Source organism: Thalia democratica, unplaced genomic scaffold (genome assembly GCF_965202585.1).
Source record: "Thalia democratica unplaced genomic scaffold, ktThaDemo2.hap1.1 HAP1_SCAFFOLD_69, whole genome shotgun sequence".
In the NCBI taxonomy this organism is placed as follows: Eukaryota; Metazoa; Chordata; class Thaliacea; order Salpida; family Salpidae; genus Thalia; species Thalia democratica.
The window spans coordinates 75,001-85,000 of record NW_028139252.1 but is presented as its reverse complement, the minus strand read 5'-3'; the positions used below and the strand labels follow the sequence as shown (position 1 = coordinate 85,000).

Genomic DNA, 10,000 nt, shown 5'->3' with positions numbered 1-10,000 from the left:
GGCAACCGTTGCTAATCACTCTGGCTTCAGTTCAGTACACGAATGAATCTTTCGCCTTTTACTAAAGATTTCCGTGGACAGGAGCAATTTCAATGAGTCTTAACAGACTTTTTTTCGGCTGTCGACAGTCTTCTGACATCGGCAGCTTGCATACTATTTATCATACAAAAAAATGGCTCAAGAAGAATTATTTTCCGGTTTTTCTTAGCTTCCAATTATGTGACAAAGAAAATTTCATAAAGAATTTTCGTAGGTTTTTTCACAGAATATGTTATTTTCATTTTAGTTGATGTTTTCATTTCATGTTTTATTTTTTAATGTACTTATTGGGTGCTGAAAGAGCCATAAAAACCTCATAATCGAACAATTTACAGAAATATTAATAATATTGAAAAATTTAAATTTCGAAATAACCTACCTACGGTTAATCTACACGCGTTTAGAAGCCGTAAAAAAATATTTTCGACTTTGTAATGGACCAAACAAAAAATATAGAAAAAATTATCGAAAAAAAAATCTTTTAAAACTTACCTTACGTTAGTCCTTATGCGTTGCAAAGCTCAAAAAAATATTTTTGACCTTATAATAGAACAAACAAAGAAAATAGAAAAATTTTCCAAAAAAATAAAAAGTCGAAATTCGAAAAAAGAAGAAAAGTGGTCCTTTTCTAGGAGTTTTTTATTCCCAAAAAATGGGTCGATGTCCCCGTAACCCCTAAAAAAAGGGGGTCGAAATAACATTTTTTCATCATGCTTCAAATGGGCTGAAAAATTTTTTACGGGGTCTCTGGACCAAATAAAAACGATCTGTCGAGTCAGAATTCCAAAAATCGAAAATTCCCGAAATTTCTGTACTTAAGAGGCGGGGCGCCCACTATCGACAAAAGTGTGCCGAAACCCACAAACGTTGTGTTACGCGCGCTAAAATAAATACAAGCCTGATCGCTGAAAATGTATTCTATTTGAATAAGGTAAGTATCAACACCAAGGAAGCAATTCCTTTATTATAAATTCATACTCTGACATTGCGCTAATATTGCTCGTGATTGTTATTTAGTTAAAAGATATAATTTATATTACTTTTATTTTATTTTTATTTTACTTCTATATAATAATTATTTTATATTTTATTAAAAAATTTCTTGTTTAGTTTCTAAGCAACCACAGTTACGTTTATATGTTTAATTCTATTGTATTTTATATTTATCGATAATTTAATAAAAGTTTTAAAAGACTATTCTGGTTTTCCACGCTCTCTTCAAAAATGTGAGTTCTTTTAATTCTTCCACTTAATTATTCATTTTAAAGTAAACAACTAGTTATACATATTATTATAATGTATGTGTATTATATACTATCATTTTATAACATAAACATAGTTGAGTTATTAAATTAAACGTCAAATATTTTATTACCTTAAATTAAGTTATATTTATTATATAATCTATAATTATAAGTTATATAATTATAAGTTATAAATTATTTATTCGTAAAATCTGATGTAGTATGAGATATTCTTTAGAAAACTATAACTAACTATAAATATTCTTGTATATATAAGTCCATCTATAAATAGAACAATGAGAAATAGTAAAACAAACTAAACACAACATGTTACCGAAATGTTTATTTTAACAATATTTTTTATTTAGTTTAATCACTTAATAAACTTTACTTCTAATTATCATAGTATTAAATATAGAATATAGTTAACAATCTTTTAAACAAAGTTTTTAATAAAGTTGCAGGGAGTAATTGTAATTAAAACACCAAAAAAAAAAGGTTTTAATAAAAAAATACTTACATCAAGTTAAAATTTTATAAGGAATAATTTTAAAATATCAAATCGATTGTAAATTAAGTGCAAATAGGTTTTTTAAACAAACCGAAGGGTTTATAAAGGCTTGTAAACGCTTTCAAACGCCTACGACCATACCACACTGAGCACACCCCATCTCGTCCGATCTGGGAAGTTAAGCAGTGTCGGGCGTGGTTAGTACTTAGATGGGTGACCGCTTGGGAATACCACGTGCCGTAGGCTTTTACTTTTTGAATTCATCTTTTTTGTTTTATTTTTCTTTCTGACCTATTTATACTTATTACTCGTTTATTTACATTTCTTTAACGCTTAAAAGAAAAGAAAATTCTAGTTATTAGAAAACAAAAACCTTAGCCAATCAGATAACGTTATTTGCTGTTTAAACCAATTAAAGCGCTAAAAAAGTGGTTTGACCAGTTTGAGATATCGAAAAAATAATGGCACCATCTTGTAGAGTACAATTTTCTGAGTTAAAATTAATACAATTAGTCTTTTATACTAAAACTTAAAAGTCTTTTTGTCCACAAACAACTAAAAGCCTGGCTACTTGAAAAATCAAACAAAAATAAATTTTGAACTTTTGTATTGTGAGTCATAATAAGTTATTTACTGTTACCAACAGATACTAGCAAAAGCTTTTTAAAGTTTTGTATTAACTTAATGTATTTGTAATTACTTTTACTTAAAAGAGACTATTGAGTTACGTTTACTTAGTTTACTTTTGTATGTGTATTAAATATATAGCAATTTTGTTTGAACTTAAATAAGGACTATTAAACTTTTAAAAGAAAACTATCAAAGTTTACTAACTCAAAAGCTAAATCTTAGTTTTATTGTTATAAACATTTATGTTGTAATTTACTAATAACTAAATGAGTTTATTTCAAACAAAAAGAATTAAATAATGTTATGTCAAGCCTACTATATGAGGTATATAGGTATATAAGGTATACAAGCTTATGTTTGAAAGTTATAATAATAAAAATAAAAATAAATATTTAGTTGGTAAAATTTGTATGTTTTAATATGCTTTGAAATTAGAGTTAGTATAGAAGTTTTTTTTTAAATATAATAAATATAAATATTTAGTTACTAATAATAAACTAAAATACCAATTTTGTAGTTATTACAAAAAAAAAACTTATCTTACTTAAAGTTCACTGTAATTGAAATATTATACAAAAGCTTCATTATTATAAGCTTTGAATAACTTTACTTCATAACTATATTCATGTTTGCATATTTAAACTATAAAAAGTTAGTGTTTTGTGTATTGACTTTATGATTATTTTATTTTAGTAACTGTTAGTTTTATACTTTAATAAAAGAAATATGGTTAACAAGTAAGTTAAAAATGAAAGAAGCCTAAAAAAAACACACTAATTAACTGCTTATTCAATAGTTTGATTATTTAATTATTTTTCTGTTATATAGTTTAATCTTATTGTATAAAAAATACAGAGGTTTAAAGTAAGTTTGAATAAAAATAAAACAAAACATATAAAATAAGCATTAGTTCAAATACATAGTTTTTTTTTTAATGTTCGCGATGGAGAAAACAATGGAGAAAATTTAATTCTTTAATAATAAGTAGTAATTTAAATAAAAAATAATACAAATAAAGTTATACAATATATATACAATAGTTTGTCAAACTAGGCAAAAAAGAGTAGGCCACCACTACAATCCAATGTTCCAACTGGAAATTCAATGAGATCGTTACTGTACTTGTGATGAACGTTGATAATCCCCAAGATTGTAAGTCGAAGGCCTTACCCAACCTAACCAGCGCACTGGTTTTCTTACAACTGAATTAATCAACATTTAATATTGAATATAATCATTATTGATAGATAGAGGAATGTTGACAATCAACAACAGATTGTAAGTCAAAGGCATTACTCGACCCAAGTACCCACAACCTAGATTGAACAACATTTATTAGATAGATTTGTTTATTGATAGATAGAGGAATATTGACAATCCACAACAGATTGTAAGTCAAAGGCATTACTCGACCCAAGTACCCACAACCTAGATTGAACAACATTTGTTAGATAGATTTGTTAGATAGATAGATAGATAGTACAGTATAATCTCAAAGAATTTGAAGTTGAACATTGAACAATAGTGGCCACCATTTCAGGCCTGCTGGCAGCTAGATTACAGCCCCCGGCTACGCAGACCTGCAATATTGATGAAAAAAAACAGTATATATATTTCCGAATCTGAATTTGAGTACTTTTTATATATTATTAACAAAATTTTTTAGGGGTAATATCTGTTTAGTTTTTTAATATATCTTTAAAATAAAACACTAAGTTAATAATATAATAATAATAAAATAATAATATTTTGTTTTTAATTCGTTAATAAAATTATTTAATAATATTATATATTAAATGTATATAATAAGTTTAAGTAATAAAATAAATATAATATAACAAATATATTGTATAATAATAATTTTAAAATTAGTAAAAAAAAAATAAACATAGTTGAGTTATCAAATTAAAAAAACTAGAACGTCAAGTATTTAATTACTAAAATTAATTTAATTAAAAAAAAATCTCAGGTAGTCTAAAATGTCAGGAATTATTTAAAAATAAATATATATATAAATATAAATTTAAAACTTATTATATTGAAAAGATTGATGAATAATACTCTTGAATGTATGCAATGTTTGTATTTGTAATGCAATAACATAAATGGATAGATCAATGACAAATTGTAAACATATTGTATTATTTTATTTTACGATTTTATTTTATTTATTTAGTTTAATAATTCAATAAACTTTACTTCTACTTGTCCTGGTCTTAGGTAATTTATAGATAGCAATTATTTAAACAAACACTTTTGTACAGTTACAATACAGTTTTAGTACAGTTTGGGAGTAACTGTTGATAAAAAAAAGAAAAAAAAAGGTTAATTCAGGTTAAAATTTTATAAGGATTAATTTTAAAATATCAAATCGATTGTAAATCAAGTGCAAATAGGTTTTTTAAACAAACCGAAGGGTTTATAAAGGCTTGTAAACGCTTTCAAACGCCTACGACCATACCACACTGAGCACACCCCATCTCGTCCGATCTGGGAAGTTAAGCAGTGTCGGGCGTGGTTAGTACTTAGATGGGTGACCGCTTGGGAATACCACGTGCCGTAGGCTTTTGCCTTTTGAATTCATCTTTTTTGTACTATTTTTCTTTCTGACCTATTTATACTTATTACTCGTTTATTTACATTTCTTTAACGCTTAAAAGAAAAGTAAATTCTAGTTATTAGCAAATAAAAACGTAAGCCAATCAGATAACGTTATTTGCTGTTTAAACCAATTAGAGCGCTAAAAAAGTGGTTTGACCAGGTTGAGATATCGAAAAAATAATGGCACCATCTTGTAGAGTACAATTTTCTGAGTTAAAATTAATACAATTAGTCATTTATACTAAAACTTTAAAGTCTTTTTGTCCATAAACAAATAAAAGCGTAGCTACTTGAAAAATCAAACGAAAATAAATTTTGCACTTTTGTATTGTGAGTCATAATAAGTTATTTACTGTTACCAACAGATACTAGCAAAAGCTTTTTAAAGTTTTGTATTAACTTAATGTATTTGTACTTAGTTTAAATTAATAGAGTTTATTTGGTTTACTTTATTATGTGTATTGAATGTGCTAGTATCTAAAAATAAATACAACTAAAACAAAACAAACAAGGAGAGTACTTGAATAGAACCAACACAATTTACAGACCAGTTGTGTACTAAATTTAAAGCAATTCTGAATAGTGAATATGCAATTATTATTATAAGTTCAAAGTTCACTTTAATTTAAATTAATGTATTTTTTAAATTGGTTTTATTTAATAGATAGTAGTGAATTACTTTATTTAATTTACTTTAGTAAGTGTTGTATAACTTTATTTGAACCAGAAGCAAAACGGGATTATACTTTCAATAAACTACACAATTTACAGACCAGTTGTGTACTAAATTTAAAGCAATTCTGAATAGTGAATATGCAATTATTATTATAAGTTCAAAGTTCACTTTAATTTAAATTAATGTATTTAATAGATAGTAGTGAATTACTTTATTTAATTTACTTTAGTATGTGTTGTATAACTTTATTTAAACCAGAAGCAAAACGGGATTATACTTTCAATAAACTACACAACTTACAGACCAGTTGTGTACTAAATAAAAAGCTATTGTGAATAGTGAATATGCAATTATTATTATAAGTTTATAAGTTTACAGTTTACAAAAGCTTTACAATTTAGTTATTATTTTGTTCATATTTGCATATCTAATTTATGAAAAGTTAGTGTTATGTGTATTGGCTTTTTAATTTCTTTATTTGTAGAACTGTTAGTTTTATATTCTAAAGAAACATGTTTAAATAAATATGTTTAACAAGTAACTTAAAAATGGAAGAAATATATTGTATATATTGAACTATTTATATTTATTCTAGCTATTTGCTTAGTGTATTTATTAATGTGATTATTTTATGTTGTTGTTTGTCTTATAGTTTAATCGTATTGTGTTTAAATATATATAACAAATACAGAGGTTTAAAGTAAGTTTAAATGAAAATAAAATAAGACATATAGTTGAAATATAAGTTTAAAAAAATAGTTTTTTATTTTATTTCTTTGTTTGTTTGATTGTTTGTTTATTATATAATCGCGACGTGTCATTTTATTACTTTTAAGCATACTAAATATAATAATAGGTATAGTTATAGGAAAAATTCAATTAGTTTCTAATGTAATAAAAAAGTTTATTTCCACAAATAAATAAATACCTGAAAAATCAAATGAAAAATAAATTTCGCACTCTTGTATTGTGAGTCATAATAGGTTATTTACTGTTACCAACAGATACTAGCAAAGGCTTTTTAAAGTTCTATGTTAATTCAATGTATTTGTACTTAGTTTTATTAAAATGACAGTATTGATGGTTACGTTTATTAAGTATGTTTATTTAACGTTATGTAACTCAAGTAAAACCAGAAGCAAAAAGGGAGACTACTTTAAATAAACTACATCATTTATTGTTATATATAACTCTAATAAAACCAGAAGCAAAAAGGGAGACTACTTTAAATGAACTACACAAATTAAAAATATATTATCAAATATAAATCAATCGTGTTGTGTTTCAAAATACATGTTTCAAATAATGTTTTACAAGTATTTATCAGTTATTTAGTTTTCTTTTTATAGTTTAGCCGTATTGTTTTATTTATTTGTTATTATTTTTATTTAATTGTTTGCTTATTATATTTATCGCGATGTGCTTAAAAGAATAGAACAAATACAAAAGTTTAAATTGTAAGTTTTAAATAAAATAAAATGAAACGTACAAAATAAGCTTATGATTTATTATTATTATTATTATTATTTTTATTTCATTGTTTGTTTATTATATCTATCGCGATCTGCTTAAAAAAATAAAACGAGTATTAAGGTTTGAAAAGTAAGTTTAAATAAAAATAAAATGAAACATATAAAATAAGCTTATGTTTTTTTTTTTTTTTTCATTTTTATTTATTTTTATTTAATTGTTTGTTTATTATATTTATCGCGATCTGCTTAAAAAAATAAAACGAGTATTAAGGTTTGAAAAGTAAGTTTAAATAAAAATAAAATGAAACATATAAAATAAGCTTATGTTATTTTTTTTTTTTTTTTTTTATTATTATTATTTTTAATCAATTTTTTGTTTATTATATTTATCGCAATGTGCTTAAAACGATAAAACAAATATAAAGATTTAAAAAGTAAGTTTAAATAAAAAATAATACAAATAAAGCTTATTTATAATAAACAAACATATTTAAAACATTAAAAAAAGTAGTTTATATATATTATTTTTTATTTATTTCTTTTAAACATATTAAATAAAGTATAAAAAAAGTATTAAAACATTTAAACGTAGCATAAATAAGCTTAAAATATTAAAAAAATTGAAAAGAAACAAAGAAATTAAAAAAAAATCGGGAAAAATCGGCAAAAAAGTTCAACAGCAACATTTGAGCATCATACACGTATGCATTACTTTACACTAGTGAGAGAGACGTGTTTGTGCGTTCGGTCGACTTGGCGAGAAAGCGGGCTTAAAGCATTACTGTTTAGCACCCGAGGCGCGGCTATTGCAGCGGCGGCGAACGTGCTATGTAAACGCATCGGAGCAGCGTATGAAAAACTACAAGCGTCCAGCGGCGGTAGGCTTATAGCTTTGCGAAGTCGTCGAGACGAGTAGCCGACGCAGGCAGGCACGGCTCGAGGCGGGTAACTGCAGCAGACAGATGGCGTGTTGCTGCTGACGAGTTAACCGGCAGAAGGCAAACGGTTGGTCGGGAGAAAGAACAGTCAGTTGTATAGCTGCATGCTGCAGTCGACGCGGGCTGGCGCTTTAAACAGCAAAAGGCCGGCGCCGACTTTCAGTAACGTTCGCAAGGCTTTTAAGCCGAGTGATAGAAAAGGTCTGTATTTATACAGTAAAAACGCTCAGTCGAGCAACGGGTTTAAACGCCCTCGGATAGTTATCTGGTTGATCCTGCCAGTAGTCATATGCTTGTCTCAAAGATTAAGCCATGCAAGTGTAAGTACGAGCTCACGTACAGTGAAACTGCGAATGGCTCATTAAATCAGTTATGGTTCATTTGATTGTACGCTTTTACATGGATAACTGTGGCAATTCTAGAGCTAATACATGCGTAAAGCGCCGAACTGACGTGAGGCGCGCATTTATCAGACCAAAACTAACCGGCTTTCGGGTCGTTACAATGGTGACTCTGGATAAGCTTGCGGATCGCACGGCCTAGTGCTGGCGACATCTCATTAAAGCAACTGCCCTATCAACTATCGTCGGTACGGTATCGGCCTACCGAGGTTGTAACGGGTGACGGAGAATCAGGGTTCGATTCCGGAGAGGGAGCCTGAGAAACGGCTACCACATCCAAGGAAGGCAGCAGGCGCGCAAATTACCCATTCCCGGCTCGGGGAGGTAGTGACGAAAAATAACAATGCAGACCTCGTACGAGGTCCTGCAATTGGAATGAGTACACTTTAAACTTTTTAACGAGTATCCATTGGAGGGCAAGTCTGGTGCCAGCAGCCGCGGTAATTCCAGCTCCAAAAGTGTATATTTAAGTTGTTGCGGTTGAAAAGCTCGTAGTTGGATATAGGGACGGCGAGGTTGGTCGGTCGAAAGGCTAGCACTGGCCTCGTTGTTCTTGTTGGTCGGTGCCTTCGCGGTGCTCTTAACTGAGTGTTGCGGTGGTCCGGCAAGTTTACCTTGAAAAAATTAGAGTGTTCAAAGCAGGCTTTACGCTTGTATAATGTTGCATGGAATAATGGAATAGGACCTCGGTTCTATTTTGTTGGTTTTCGGAGCACGAGGTAATGATTAATAGGAACGGACGGGGGCATCCGTACTGTGCCGTTAGAGGTGAAATTCTTGGATCGGCGCAAGACGAACGACTGCGAAAGCATTTGCCAAGAATGTTTTCTTTAATCAAGAGCGAAAGTCAGAGGTTCGAAGACGATCAGATACCGTCCTAGTTCTGACCTTAAACGATGCCGACTAGCGATCGGGCAGTGTCGAACTTAAGAACTGTCCGGCAGCTTCCGGGAAACCAAAGTCTTTGGGTTCCGGGGGAAGTATGGTTGCAAAGCTGAAACTTAAAGGAATTGACGGAAGGGCACCACCAGGAGTGGAGCCTGCGGCTTAATTTGACTCAACACGGGAAATCTCACCCGGCCCGGACACAGCGAGGATTGACAGATTGAGAGCTCTTTCTTGATTCTGTGGGTGGTGGTGCATGGCCGTTCTTAGTTGGTGGAGCGATTTGTCTGGTTAATTCCGATAACGAACGAGACTCTTACTTGCTAAATAGCTGCTCGACCCATTGGGTCGGAGACAACTTCTTAGAGGGACTAGTGGCGTTTAGCCACACGAGATTGAGCAATAACAGGTCTGTGATGCCCTTAGATGTTCGGGGCCGCACGCGCGCTACACTGACCGGATCATCGTGTGTTCCCTAGGCCGAAAGGTCCGGGTAATCCGTTGAACCCCGGTCGTGCTAGGGATAGGGACTTGCAATTGTTTCCCTTGAACGAGGAATTCCCAGTAAGCGCGAGTCATTAGCTTGCGTTGATTACGTCCCTG

The 10,000-nt window shown here is 29.8% G+C and overlaps 4 non-coding genes across 4 annotated transcripts in view; all 4 read left to right on the top strand.

The window, feature by feature from the left end:
- The first annotated feature begins 15 nt into the window (after positions 1–15).
- Positions 16–130, top strand: LOC145845544 (U5 spliceosomal RNA). Its single transcript, XR_014370425.1, has one exon. It is a non-coding gene; the product is annotated as a U5 spliceosomal RNA (small nuclear RNA).
- Positions 131–1,921: 1,791 nt separating this feature from the next.
- LOC145845505 (5S ribosomal RNA) lies at positions 1,922–2,040 on the top strand. The gene has a single exon (XR_014370389.1). It is a non-coding gene; the product is annotated as a 5S ribosomal RNA (ribosomal RNA).
- Positions 2,041–4,871: 2,831 nt separating this feature from the next.
- On the top strand, positions 4,872–4,990 carry LOC145845503 (5S ribosomal RNA). The gene has a single exon (XR_014370387.1). It is a non-coding gene; the product is annotated as a 5S ribosomal RNA (ribosomal RNA).
- A 3,383-nt stretch (positions 4,991–8,373) lies between these two features.
- Positions 8,374–10,000, top strand: part of LOC145845480 (small subunit ribosomal RNA) — a 1,808-nt gene continuing 181 nt past the window's right edge. Inside the window, exon 1 of the ribosomal RNA XR_014370366.1 lies at positions 8,374–10,000. This exon is cut by the window's right edge and continues 181 nt beyond it. This is a non-coding gene — a ribosomal RNA (small subunit ribosomal RNA).